A 15289-nucleotide genomic window follows, 5' to 3' on the forward strand; every position below is an offset into this window, starting at 1 on the left:
GAAGCGGATGTTGACTGTGGCGCCGCGCGCGGGGACTCCTGAGAGGTTTTTCGCGCGCTGCGTCGGGAGCGGTCAGATACTCTCCGGGACAGCAAACGGTGAGCTACGCAAGCTTTTCGTCCGTCGACTCCCGTCAGTCGGGGGCTCGTCGGACTTCGCTGACAGCGCCTCGCGCCCAAGGCGAACGCTCACCCGCTGTTGCCCCGCTGCGTACGCACGGCCGAAGGGCGGTACGGTGTCCTAGTGCGTGGCCTCGCTACGCCGACCCGTCTCCCTTCGAAGCCAACGCGAGCGCCTTTGCCCTCGCTCGAGCAACCGGGCCTTTGCTCCGGTGTCTCCGTGGATCACCTTTACCGCGGAGACGTGCTCGTGGCACCCCTGTGTAGTACTTTGTGCCCGTGGCGTGAATAAGCCTACTTGCTTTCCCGCCGCGCCTTTTTGCAACGGGCTGTACTGCGTTTGGTGTTGCCACAATAAAGTGTTGCGATTCGAGCAGTATCGTGTTTCCCGCCACGGCGAAGGTTAACGCGTGCCCTGCGGCTCGCTAAGACCGGACCCAGGCTGGTGGCCGTACTCCTTCGGGATACGTGTACACCACAAGTTCATGGTATATACTAGTTCACTGTATTCATGGCACTGCGGCCTAACACTCGCTAAACCTTTCTAAAACCAAGGAAGTTACGCCCAGCGAGTATAACGTAGCAACCTTTTCCTGTCAGATAGTGCTCAATGTACATGCCAATGGCTGCTAATGGGGATTGCAGCGTGCGCGTTAACTAAAAGCCGAATGCTGCTGTTTCTCATTCCCCATTAGCAGCCATTGGCATGTACATTGAGCCTTATTTTTTATATTTCAACAACACACAGAAGCAATCTTTCACCGGCACCTCCTTGGATGTCAAAATGTTATACTTGTTACATACTACAACGGCTACGAGGGACGAATGGCTGCCGCTATAAGGAGTTTCGCCCCTAAAAAGCTAAACGGTCACCACATTGGTCACTCTAGCAAGGCGTGACGTTTGGACGTGTGTGCTCGACATGCACAACATGCACGTGCTCACCAATCACGAGTGTTTATAACGATGGCAGGCAGCGGCTGCATTTCCGATGGAGGCGAAAATGCTGTAGGCCCGTGTGCTCAGGTTTGGGTGCACGTTAAAGAACCCCAGGTGGTCGAAATTTCCGGAGCCCTCCACTACGGCGGCTCTCATAATCATATGGTGGTTTTGGGACGTTAATGTCCCACATATCAATCAACAACGGCAGGCAAGCACGAGACATGCGAAGTCACAAATATTGTGGACCGAACTTCTTGCATAGCTTCCACAGCGCTGCACTTCATATATGAAACGTAATGACGCGACAAACACGAGCAATGGGACTCTTTATTCAGTCACAGAAAAGAACATGCACGGTGGTGTGACGAAGTAAACTCATCATGAATGAAAAAAAAAAGACCTTGCACTTTAGAGAGCTGCACACTGGAACGATGTGGGTTCCGATAATGTGAGATGAGTAGACGAAGCCTAAGTTGTTGGGGGAAAACTGCGCTCATCGTGATTGTGACAATCTATACAAGAATTGAGAACGGTGCTTGGGTGTCCTGTGAAGCGCCGGTATTGGACCGCACGTGAGTGTCCCAATTAAGTACTCCGTTTATCACTTCATCTTCGTCAATGGTGAGGGCGGAACATCTCCCCGGAAATCTGCAGCAGTTCGAATCGGGTGAGTGAGCATTATTTATTGAACATTTCATAACCATACCATTTTGTTTGCACTTCATGTCACCCTACAAATGAGAAAATGCATGCAGCTGTAGAAGAAGCTATTTATTGTGGATAATCAATAAATAGTTCTGTTTGTGCATCGTTCGTTGAGCCTTTGTAATATAGTACGTTGTTCAAGCGTTTGAAGAGACCAATACACCAATAACTGCCTTTTTTTCTTAAATATATATAGAGAGAGACGAAAAAAAGTTAATGCAGATTAGAAAACTTGTCAAAGCTATGTTCTCGGCGTAACACCCGCTGTGCATTACGCAAGCCTCCAACCCCCCCCCCCCCCATTCCATGATACCAAACCAGAGAGAGAGAGAGAAGAAAAAAATTCGGCAGATCCCACGTACCTGGGATTCGACATTTTGCGAAGCATGCGGAAAGAAGGTGACTGTGTTGCAATTTTTTATTAAGCTACACGTCATAAAATGACGCCAAATATATGTACAAATGTTGCACGCACAGACATATGTTGAAGAGTTGCAGATGTCCATATAACCAGTTGTTTGCACTTGCGCAACGATGCCAAATGGAACATGCGTATTAGCAGCACCAGAAGCTGATATGAAGCTCTGATGCTCGCGAGAACACTGGCCCTGGATGTTGCTACATAAATAAACTTCAGCGCATGACAACTAACCACAGTTGACGTTAAACTGACATGATGGCTGCATCAAAAAGGTACATATGGAATGTTTGTAAAGTTTGTACGCAGCACTGCAACTGCTATTGACGTTTCACGAAGATTGTTGTCTATTTGAAATGTAATTCCGAGACCTGCCGTAGCTCTGTGGTACAATGCTTCATTGCCACGCACAATGCTCGTGTTCAATTCCAGCTGGAACCCTGACATTTATTCTTTGCATTTGTCGGGTCGACGCTACCGATGTCTGGTATTTCTTAACGCTCGCGCGTTAAATTACCCATGCGTGTTCTCGTCGTTCCTGGGTAGATACTAAGTGCCAATCACCTGTGACACATACCCACATACCAGCCGCACATACCCGCCTGTGGGTATGTGCCACTGTCTGGCGGGAAATGTTTGACGACGTACGCGGCGGTATTGGGAGATTATTCATGTCTTGACCAGCGCGTCACATTCGTCAAACGATCTCACCCCCACATGCTAATTTTGGTTCACGCCACGTAAAGGGGCGACAACGAGAGCACCCAAACGTAAGTGGCTAGAGAGACAGAGATGGCTAGAGAGAGACGCTCAAAGTCGCCGAAGTTCACTAAAAAATGCTTCCCCTTTGAAATATCAGAAAGGTAGAGAGGGTAACTAGACTAAGTCCAGTTTGCTACGCTACACGGGGGAAAGGAGAATGAGGGAGAACAAGAAAAAAGGGGAGAAAATGAGAATATGGGAGAAAAGGGGAGATACACATTGCACATAACAAACACACCGCACACACGGTTGAGATTTCACAAGTGGTCGCACAGTGACATTGTCCTCAAGAATTGTAGCAGGGCTCGTGTGGCTTTCTAGGCTGAAGTACGTGAAAGCCACGCTTCCATGATCTTCTCCAGAGTAAAAGTTCAATCATCCCGCCTCCTTAAGGTACACTGGAGAGTCCGGTGATCTTCTTCAAATACTGGACAATGGCATAGGACATGGTCGAGAGTTTCTACACAATGGCAGTTATCACAGTCGGGGGAGTCAGAAGTTTCTATTGCCGTTAACTCCCTTATCTTCACAAGTGTATATCTCTCCCTGTCTCTCTCTATACAACAGGTGTAATGTAGTGCAACATATGAACGAATGTGTCTTAGAGGCAATTTTAGAGAGTTTCAATGAGTCCGCTGCTGCGTGTTAACTCTGTGATTGCTCTGGCAGCAGAGACTCCAAACAGCAAAGAACAATCATGTCATTGAAAATGTTTTATGCCGAGCATGACTCCGCTGACGTATCTGCGTCACGGATATGATGTTGTAAAATAAATACCAACAGATTACAAAAAACGAGATTGAAAAGTTGTGCAGCAGAGCTGCGAACCAGCGACCTCGCGCTCTTCATCGCGGGATGCTAACCACTACGCCACATAACAATACTACTTTGCTTTAGTGCTTGTTCCCCGACACTGTGTACATGAACAATGATGTAAGGGCCACAGCAACAAGTATACAGTGCATGGCAACCCTACTGGACAGACACTAATTTTAAGTTATTTTTAGAGCTGTCAAGGGTTCCACCCTCGAAAACCACTCACGAACAGACTCCTGCGCCTTCTGAAGCTCAACAAATTTTGACATGCACTATCGGAAGTGGAAGCACAGGAGGTACAAAATGCCCAATTGCCGAGATAACTGTGGCCGCGGGTGAGCCACCTGGGGTTGTTCAACGTGCACCCACATCTGAGCACAAGGGCCTACAGCCTTTTCACCTCCATCGAAAATGCAGACGTCAATGCTGGGATTCGATCCCGCTACCTGCGGGTCAGCAGCCAAGTGTACCATAACCACTAGACCACCACGGCGAGGCTGTAACAGAATGCAGCAGGAGGGCATTGAGCAGCGTACAAATAGCGCAGCACTTCTATCTAAAACAGCTTCACTAACGTGATACATGGGGAGGCGCGAAGCCCCGGCGTTTACATTAGGGACACGTGAGAGAACAGTATCCTCTCATTGCTACAGACAGCGTCCCAGACAGCATCCTTGAGGTGCTTAGCCGTGCTCCCTGAGGGCCAGCATGAACTGGCGCCTTTTTCTTCCTCTGAGCCACCACTACTACAACATCCAGCGCCCATCGCCAGCAGCGTTCATCTCAGAAACATGTCTTGTCCTGAGCCAACGCGCCATTTTCTTTGCCGCTTAGAGACGCACCCGTCACATTGCTTCTGATGGGCGAGCTAGTGTACTCTCAAGTTTTTGCAGAGCGAACGCGCCATCTTATTTTGCAATCGGTTTTACCGTGACGAGTGACGACACGCGACACCATGGCGGACTGCGACGACAGGAGAGGCCGAGAACTCAAGTGCTTGTGCTTCACATCTGAAAATAAAGTCATGTGCGACTAAACAAAAGACCCCTACCATCGGAGGGCTGCCGTTTTGTACGATACGGATGTTCTGATAATGTTTGCGGAAAAGAAAGAACGAACACAAACTTATCTGAGCATTGCCCGAACCTATCGATCCGCCACTCGTGGGGGGTGTACGTGAAAGATAACTGTTAAGGCAATAGATTTCTTCTTTATTCAAGTTACGCGAAAAATAATACGGTGTTGTGACAAAAACAAACTAAAAAAATCTAATGTGACAAAAAAATTACCTCTCCCATCTGCAGATTGGCGCGATACGGCTCAGATAACGCGAGCAGACAAATACCGAGTTAACAATGGTGTTACACTACACTCATCGCGACTTTGTCCGCGAATGTCTCAGCTGCGCGTAATCCTCGGTGCTCTGATAAACATCGGTATCTTACCGCACGTGCCCTCGTAAGCATTTCATTTATCTCTTCAGGTTCGTTAAAGGTGAGGGCTGACGTCCACTGTGGTTTCTGCAGCAGCCGTGATTGGGCACACTTTACAGGCTCGCACTCTGCAGTGATTCTAGAACTGTTTTAGTCGCAAGAGCCGAAAAGTGTCATTTCAAAACCACCACGCCAATTTTCTTCCCACTGCTTAAGCACAACCTATCCCCTCCTCCCTTTTTCTTCACTCTTCATCCTGCAGATAAGGCCCAAACATGATTCTTCTTTTGAAGAAGGTCGTCTCAGACGCGTGGGACTGGCGATGGGTCACCATGGTGCTGGTCTTGGGTCACCACGGCGATGGGTCACCACGGTGCGTTGTCCTACTTCCAGGCACACTTCTACCACAGAAAGTCCTTGTACCCGAAAGAACCCTTCCATTTGCTGGAAACCCCTTGATTAAGTCAATCCCATCTCAGGGTATACCCATGCTTTAGCGACACTGCTTTCATCCGTATTGTAGAAAGAGTTAGAGACTACATGACTTTTGTTCTGGTGTTGTTGTTAGCCATATGTGCCAAGAAAATTGAGAAAATTCGTCCCTTAGTCGATCAAAAAGGTATGTGATCTAAATATATTTTCCACCATATAATCCACCATTGAAGCCAAATCCACCATATTAGCGAAATCCCTCTTGGTAACGTTGTCAAAATATAATGGTATATTTTAATATGATGCCATGGCAACCAGATTATGTAGCGGCTGTAGTAATTCTATAACGTATGGAGCTCCACACACTTGTCTACAACAATTACGCGGCACATTCTGGACTGCGCTAGTGACTTCTACCGACTATCCTTGGTTTGGCATAGCACACATCAAATCACCCGTCCTTGATGGCAGCACCTGCGCAAGTTGGGGTTACCTCAAACTACGGGTCCTCACTAGGTGTCGTTCACGCAATCTGGAATAAGCTATACAAGCGTTATAGGCAAGCATGTGGAGCTCTGTAGAACGCCTTTGAGCCTTGCTTTCGAGGCGTAGCTAACACAGAGAGAGAACTAATCGGAAATACGAGAACCGCATTGTCGACGTCTATAATTCGTCATCGTTCCGGCTCACAACGCTTCGAAACGTTAAGAGCCTGCATTCCAAGGCGACGGAACTGACAAAAACGTATACGGTGACGTGTTCACACATGTGGATGGCCCACAATCTCATGGTTATCCTGTATGGCCGAGCTGCCATTTGGAAAGCCTTGCTCGAGCGGAGTCACGAGTTTGGTGGACGCTTGCAGACCAAAATGGTTGAGCATACTTTTTTTAGGGGCGAAGCCCCTTATAGCGGCACCTGTTCATCCCTCGTTGTCGTACTAGTAGTGTGTAACCAGTCTTACATTTTCACCTCCAAGGTGGTGCCGGTGGGAGACTTTTTCTGTGCGTTGTTGAACAATAAAAAATTCGCAGCGTGCGCGTTAACTAAAAGCCGAATTTTTCTGTCTCTCATTCCCCCTTAGCAGCCATTGACATGCAAATTGAGCACTATCTGACAAGAAAGGGTTGCTACGTTATGCTCACTGGGCCTAACCTTTTTGGTTTTAGAAAGATTTAGCGAGCGTTGAGCCGCAGTGCCATGAATACAGTGAACTAGTATATACCATGAACTCGAGGTGGTTAAAGGTGGGAAGTAGACCCGATGCGCAAGCCGTAAAAAAGTGTGCGTGTGCCACCTCTCGTTTAGTCCTTGGAATGTCCGTTGGATGACGGTGCTTCTATATGGGGAATATACGATGAAAAGATGCGAGATGGTGGTACTTGGAGTGTTGAATAGATGGACGAACGGACACACTGACAGATGCATGGATGGACGCACGGATGGCTGCATGGACGGATAGACGCATGGATGGACGCAGGAGCGGATGCATGCACGAACGCAGGGACGGACGCACAGATGGACGTGCGGGACGCACGAACAGACGCACGCACGGACGGGCGGATGGACGCACGGGCGGCCACACAGAGGCACGCATGGACGGACGGAAGCAAGAGCGAATGAACGGACGGATGCTTCGCCCCACTCTCCATCATTCACTCCGTGGATATGCTGCCATTTTTTTAAATGCGAAGCATTTCTTAGCGAACTTCGGCGACCTTGAGCGTATCTATCTATCTATCTATCTATCTATCTATCTATCTATCTATCTATCTATCTATCTATCTATCTATCTATCTATCTATCTATCTATCTATCTATCTATCTATCTATCTATCTATCTATCTATCTATCTATCTATCTATCTATCTAATTATCTATCTATTTATCTATCTATCTATCTATCTATCTATCTATCTATCTATCTATCTATCTATCTATCTATCTGTTTGTCTATCTAGCCGCCTAGAACATTTAGCTCTCCTGGCTGTTTCGATAATGGTATCGATAACTTGATATGGCATAACATGACTGTATGAAGAACATATCTGACCAGACATTACATGAAAATCATGACATGTATGTCATGAATGTCATGTTATGCCACGAGACTACAGGATTGTGTATCATCATTTCAAGCAGTAGTACCAGAATTTAAACTATGGAAACCTTCAAAACCACTTTGGACGCTGCCACTTCTCAACGTTATCCGTGAAATAAACGGCATAGAGAAGAAAGCAGACATGGCACCTCTAGTAGCGGCACAGATGGTACATCATCAGCTTCATGTAATGCATAATGAAAAAACGAAGATATATACAACGGATCATGCAATGAAGAAGCGTCAACCTGTGCGGTCTTTATACCCGAAATTCAGAAAAAGAGAATGTACAAATTATCGCACAAATCTTCATCGACGACAGCAGAATTGGTGGCTATCTTTGAAGCAGTTAAGCTTATCTGCGAGAATCCTGAGCCACGAAAGTGGGAGATGTGCACGGATAGCAAACCTGCTCTTCAACTAATAAGAAATGTGAGATCACCTTACAAAAATGGAGAAATAGCACAATGTATTGCAGAAACTGTGGAATATGCCTCATCGCAGGGTCACAACATCGTATTCCAATTGATACCCAGCCACATTAGAATAAAGGGAAATGAAGAAGCTGACAGCCTCGCGAAGAAAGCATTGAAGGAAGGACGGGATTGCGCAATCCCTATGTCTGGGGCGGATATTCGACATTTTATAACACAAGGAGCTAACCATTGTTCGATGGAAAAGCGCTTTGAGAACCCTAAATCAAAGGAAACAGTACTTTATGAAGTTGATCCACGCAGAAAATTTTCCATAGCGACAGACCTCCCACGACACCTAGAGACATTAACCCACTGACTTCGATTGGAAGTAGCATACACAAACAGCTTCCTGCACAAGATACATCGATCCAACTCACCGAAATGCCATTGTGGTCATGCAGACAAAAATGTTCGCCATATTCTTTTGGAGTGCGTTAAATACGCGAATGAAAGAGAAAAATTAAAGAACAAACTAGCAAGTTTGGACAGACGGCCCCTCACAATAAGAGAGAGAGAGAGAGATAAATAGAGAGGAAAGGCAGGGAGGTTAACCAAGCTTAGCTCGGTTGGCTACCCTACACTTGGGGTGGGGGAAAAGGAAAATAATAAACTACTTGGACCATGGCCTGAGATGCATGTCCAGAAAAAGGCAATAATCTTCCTGACAGACTTTTTAGCGGAGACCGGATTGGACAAGCGCCTATGATAGACAGCCAGAAATGGATATATATAAAATGTGATTATGCATATACTGACATTAGAAAAGGAAGGTGTGCGTGTAAACAGTTTATGACTGTGTGAATTGCTCTAAGAAAACTGTGTATTGGCATGATATTTGAACTGGTTTCAGTGTGCTATTATGTTTTTTTTCTTTTCCGTATTGTTAATTTTTGGGTACCGTTCTGTATTGTTTTTTTTTGGCTGCAGAACTTTGTGATATGGAGTAGACGAGGCAATATGCACCTCAACCTTTCCACAGCGAAACAGTTAGAACAGAACAGAGAATAATTTACAGAGTAAGAGACACAGGTGGAAGGCGATATAAAAAAACAGACGCAAGAAACACAGTAAAAAACCAATATCAAGAAATATCTGGCCCGTAGATTGACTTATTAAAAAGGGGGTGACGAAAATACGTCAGTCAAGTCGTGGTGGACCCCGGCACAAAACACTTTCGTGTTAAAACTTCCAAAGAGCGAGAAAGAGGTACAGACATAAATAAACAAAATAGCAACAGAGAAAAAAAAGAGATTTCAAATTATTAAGCTACACGCGCTCTGCCATAGTTGTCAAGCGGTAGCCAATCAAAGTCAATTGATACCTAATCAATGCTCCTGAATTAATACAATGCGATCACGTGACCACTTCGAGCTTCGGTTTGTGAATGCGTGTGTACCTAGTCAATAAGCTTGGACAAGCCGAGTGCCTACCAGTCCTGCTGTGCCCGAGCCTTTGCGACATTGTTCAAGTAACGCAGTTTTCCGAGCGCAGTAAATCAACCGTAGCAGATGGCGCCTAGCTACAATCTTCGTTAACCTGACATGACCGCTATATCATATAGGAGTTCGTATGTAATGTTTTTTTTAGTTTTAATAGCCAGCACTGCAACCACAATTCACGTTTCACGAACATCAGGGCTCATTTGCAAAGTATTTCCGAAACCTGGCATGGCTCTGTGGTAGAATACATGATCGCCACACAGAAGACTTGGTTTCTATTCCCGCTCGAACACTGACATTTATTCTTTACATTCGTCTGGTCAGTGCTGCCTATGTCGGCTTTTCTGAACACTCAAGCGTTAAATCACCCAAGTACGTTTTCCCCGTTTCTGGGTAAATATAATATGTCTATCACCTGTGGCACACACACGCCTGCCGGTATGTGCCACTGTTTTTTGGAAAGTGTTTGACGACGTACGTGACCAGATTGGGACACTATTCACGTCATGACTATAGCGCGTCGTATTCGTCAAACCGTCTTATCGTCTCGTACTAATTTTGGTGTACCCCAAGTTTAACGGGTGACCATGAGAGCAACCAGACGTAGGCGGCTAAATAGATGCCAAAGGGGCTTGCAGTGCGCAAAGAAATGCTTCGGATTTAACACAGACAATTCTGCCGGCGTATGTAAGGCGCCTACATGCTACTCTGTATCGAAAGGAGATTGACAAAAAGGCCCTAGGAGGAGGAGAAGGGCAAATAAGGAGAAGGGGAAAAAAGAAAAATACTGTGATCAGGATATGATGGTGATGATGTAAGTCACGTTACAGTTTGTCTAACAAGTTTATATCGTGTACTCTGAAGAAGTTTTAGAGCTCAGCTAGACGCCTGTCCTGCGTTGAACAGCGTCATTGTCGTTACCGGCAGAGCGAACCAGGACGAAAGAGAGTGAGAGAGATAATAAAATATTCGATGCTAATAAAGAAGTCCCTATAGTGGTTGCAGCTCACGGAGACCATTGGCTCTTGCCGCCGTCCGGGCGCGGTCAACCAGGGCTTGTTGTTGCACTGGGTCAGAGCTGGACAAGGGTCGCCCCCCGCTCGACTATTGTAGGATTATGACAGACTAATATACTACGATTATTTTGGCACACCATATGAAACAAAGTGGCCATCTGGTGACAGAATTTATGTTACGCATTGTGCACCGAAGGGTCAATCTTGGACAATACATAATAATTTGGAAATGATGATTATTGTAATCGTCTTCACGCGACCTGCAATGCCATTTTTAGGATCAGGAGGGGGGGGGGTAGAGTGCGTCTACTCAGTCTATGATGTCAATACAGGAAAGGAGGGGCTGTGGATCATGCTGGTCAGCGAGGTGTTGTGCTGTGGATGAAGCAGCGGAGGTCCGGTGTAAGAGATGACGGGTGGAGGCGTGAGCGAGTTCAATGCCTCCTGTGTGCCCTGCAGGTATCCATGACAGTCCTATCCACTGACCCTGCTGACAAGTGGCCGCAGGCTGTTGCAGAATTGAACGTGCTGAGCGGCCGACTTGACCTCTGGCGATATTGCGATATGCTGACTAAGAATCTGTGAGGACAAAGGTGGCTTTTGGGTTACGCATGGCTAAAGCTACACCAGCCTCTTCCATGAATTCCGGTAGCTGTGATGCAGTCCGCGACCTGTTCCCTGTTAACCACGGCTGCCTTGGCGCGGTTGTGCAGGAGTCCGGCGGCATCCACATAGGCGTCTTCCCTATCCGAGCGGGTACAATCAAGGTGGACAACAGTGGATTTTCCAGTGTCGGTGATTGAGCATACTCGTTATACGACTTCTCACAGTGTGCAAGATGTTTCAATGTTGGCTATGTGCCGATAAGGAAAGGGTGCAGTGAACTTTTAACACAAAAGGCGATGAGGTTAAACAATACAATTAGTCGACACAATGATAACAGTGTGTGCTGTTCGCGATTTTTCGCTCCTTTTTAGATGGGCTATAGTGTCATGGTCATCTTGTCTTCAAATAAGTACATGATGAAATTCTTTTTGGTCCTTAGCTACCGTGTGACGAGACATCGTCCTCTGTTTTCCGGGTGCTCGCTTGATAAGTGTGTGCCAGTATAAATGCCTCATCTGCTTGATTTGTGTCTGTGTGGTGGCCTTGATAATCGTTTTTTTTCTATTTTGTTTGTTCATTCGTCAGTTCAATAATGTGTTCATGACCGAGTAAGTAAAAACTGACTTAGCTAGATACCATAATAACAAAATATCTTATTAGACTCTCCCCAAAGATGTACACACCAATTCAAAGGGTTCATAGTGATGTGCGTGCATGCGTGCGCATTTGTTTGTGTGAAGGGGGGGGGATCAGCAAAGAAATTTGACGAACACCTATTTCTACCAAAATTAGTATGAATGACATAATCACATCGTGGAATTCGTCTGTGTCATATAGTTCCACGACGCATGTGGGGAAGTCGAGAAACATTTTTGTATTGTCTCATCACGCCATCAATCTCGGAAGATTTTGTTTTAGTGATTCAGGCCAAACTCCGCCATCTTACTAAAACATTTGCAGAAGAAGCGGGCATCACAGGAACATGAAAAAAGGGCGGCTTACCGTGCGTCGAATTTTGCAGGTGATGGGTGCACGACGCCATGTGAGAACACGCCACGGTGAAATCTGGCGCTAGGGCCTACGGAAACTGCAGTGCATGGGCGCTTCAGTCAGCATGGGTATGACAGGTATGTTCAGTCTCAAGGGGAAAATATTAGCAAAAGTTACCGTCGGCCGAAGCTGCAAAACTGCGACGCGCGGCACTGTTGTTCACGAGCACGACGATAGAGGGATTGCCAAGCACATTCCATTTTCAAAGGGAGGGGTGGCAGGCGAACCGGTGGGAAGCACCCCATGTTGCCGTTCGCCAGTCTGAAAGGCCCTTAACCTATGAAATTACCGAGAATGAGCCCGGCATTCTCTCCTGGCGTTTCCAGTGTTTGCGGCACGTCGTGACGGGAGCAGATCATTCGCGTGACATCAGCAGGAAATAGGCTCTCGATTCGTCGGTATGCGAGAAATATCTGTCGTCACTGTCTCGCATACCATGCTCAGTCATGCCGTCGAATGCCCGCTCTGCTCTGTCTCGCTAGGCTATCGTGCGCAATAGGCTGGTCTCACCTCGTTTTCTACGTTTGTGACTACGCAAGCGGAGACAGCACCAATACGTCAAAAAATCACTAAATGCTGACTCACTCAACGCTTAGCGCTGGTGTTTTATGAAGAAATAAGTGGCGAGGAGGAGATAACCCTTGTAGGAAAGGTATCGAAGGCGAGAATGAGACTTCAATCACGGTGTCCGTTTTTTATCGGTACATGTAGCTACGCGCATTTTTTTTTTTACTTTGCAGCAGTTTCGAGCAATCATGTCGATATCGCAGTTGCCCTGCAAAAGCTGTTTGTTGGAGTGCTTTCTGCCGGCTACCACTGCTTGGGAAAATCAAATGTGCTTGGCACTCTCAACATCTGCCTGCTCGGTAGAAACACCGCGCGTCGCACCTTGCCGCTCCAGAGAACGGTCACTTGAGGCAATCTTTTTCCGTTGTGACCGTACATGTATTTATCTATAAGCTTCGTTCTCTCGACTACGAGTGGCTTTTTTTTTCTTTGTACTAAAACTGGTAATAATTAAATAAGCGTGACCCCCCTTTACCTCTCTAATCTTTTAAAACTCACCCATTTAAGTGCCCCGCCGCGGTGGTCCAGTGGCTAAGGTACTCGGCTGCTGACCCGCAGGTCGCGGGTTCGAATCCCGGCTGCGGCGGCTGCATTTCCGATTGAGGCGGAAATGTTGTAGGCCCGTGTGCTCAGATTTGGGTGCACGTTAAAGAACCCCAGGTGGTCAAAATTTCCGGAGCCCTCCACTACGGCGTCTCTCATAATCGTATGGTGGTTTTGGGACGTTAAACCCCACAAATCAGTCAAAGGCTTCAGCGAAGTCTGCTCGACGGCTCGCCGCTCTTCACCACCGCTACCCTCGCGACACAGCAAATTCCTAACACAAACGACCACTTGACCTCACCCAAGCTGCACCAGTGATTTCCCCTTCTCCCAGTCGAGGTGCAACACTGATTTGCACCCCTCTCGAAAAAAAAAAATCCTGCCGACGACCATCCGTGAGTGTCGTATGTTTTGCTGGTATTTTCAAGCAACACTAATTTTCTGTCCGTCAGATGCACTGATGGAATTCTCATACATGTCTGAGTTTAGATTTGTTTCTACTCTACAGGCAAGACTGAAAACTTCACCCACGCCATGCTTGCCACTCGGTAGGAAGCTCTTCGGGAGGAGAATGAAGATGCCAAATACCTAACCCAAGGAAAGCATGGTGTAGGTTGTTATGAACATTTTGGTGGTACGGTCCCACTCTAAAGAGTGCTCTCGCTGTTATTTTTTGCTCGCTAAACGACCATATATTACAAGTCACTAAAATTTATTTAATTAACATAATTAACATGAATTAAATTCTGATACCTCATAGTTCGCTGTATTAGGGGTGTGCGTTATTTATGTCTACAGTGAGCAAAGAAGTTAGACCGACAAAGAATGGTTATAACAACCCTTTGCAAGCGTATGCATCACAACGACTTAGCATTATGGTCGTCATTATGGTCGTGTTATACAAATGAATTTTGTTATCGAACATCAGCAGTGAATTCGCTTCCCCGAGATTAATGTTTCTTATCTGCCTATAATCTTGAACCTTCGCTAATAATTTGCCATAATTTCAGGTACCTTATAATATTTTTCACCATGTGGTGCCTTTAGTGGACGTTGGATTGTGGTTTAAAAGATATGTTCGACACCTTGCTTCTATATAGGCTTACGAGCAAGCTTCGTAGAATGAGCGCAATACCTGTCGACATTTACTATTTCCTGATTAGTACCGATCACAATATGCCAACATATACGTCTCAGAACAGCATATAACCATAATAGCAAATTGCCGCGACGCACACTTAAGCATCGCACCTGTTATTTGAGAGTTGTAGTATACCGGGCTTACCGTGATACCGGGCGTACCGTGATACCGGAATCGAAGTGCGCATGCGCAGATACGTACGTTACGCGTACCGCTTACCGTACGCGCGGTATTTTTCAGATTTAAGGTAGCGTAAGTAGACGTAGTGTACGTAAACATGGCGGCGCTCTCGGACGCCCGCTTCGAAGTGATTTTGGCGTAGTTGTTGAAAGATTCACCTTGTTCGCAGCAAACGACTGTTCAAAGTGGCTTCGCCTGCCTTCAGTTAGCTTCGATGACTGAGTATTACGGATAAGTTGGCGTAGTTTTTTCAGATAGCTTCCAATTTCGAACGCGCCTAGGTCTAACTAAAAGATCAATGTAAACAAATCGGCAACGTACATTCTCGTTTTATTTTCATTTTCACTGTTTAACTTATTACCCATCTAATAGGCGGCGCCACCATCCCACTTGCGGGCACGTAAACCACGTAAGCGCTATTTCGCTAAACTATAAGACGCTGCCTACAACGAACGTTTGCTGCACGGTAGCGCCGTTCCCTTAACCTACGCTATCACGCTAACGCTAAACTATAACTATCTATTACATATCTAAGCACGCTCA

The 15289-nt window shown here is 46.4% G+C and overlaps 1 long non-coding RNA gene across 1 annotated transcript; it reads right to left on the reverse strand.

The window, feature by feature from the left end:
* Nucleotides 1-1370: 1370 nt before the first annotated feature.
* Nucleotides 1371-12772, reverse strand: LOC142770114 (uncharacterized). The gene is made up of 2 exons (XR_012885840.1): nt 12268-12772; nt 1371-1709 (listed from the first exon to the last, which is right to left on the reverse strand). It is a non-coding gene; the product is annotated as an uncharacterized LOC142770114 (long non-coding RNA).
* Nucleotides 12773-15289: the final 2517 nt, after the last annotated feature.

Source organism: Rhipicephalus microplus, chromosome 1 (assembly GCF_043290135.1).
Source record: "Rhipicephalus microplus isolate Deutch F79 chromosome 1, USDA_Rmic, whole genome shotgun sequence".
Taxonomy (NCBI): Eukaryota; Metazoa; Arthropoda; class Arachnida; order Ixodida; family Ixodidae; genus Rhipicephalus; species Rhipicephalus microplus.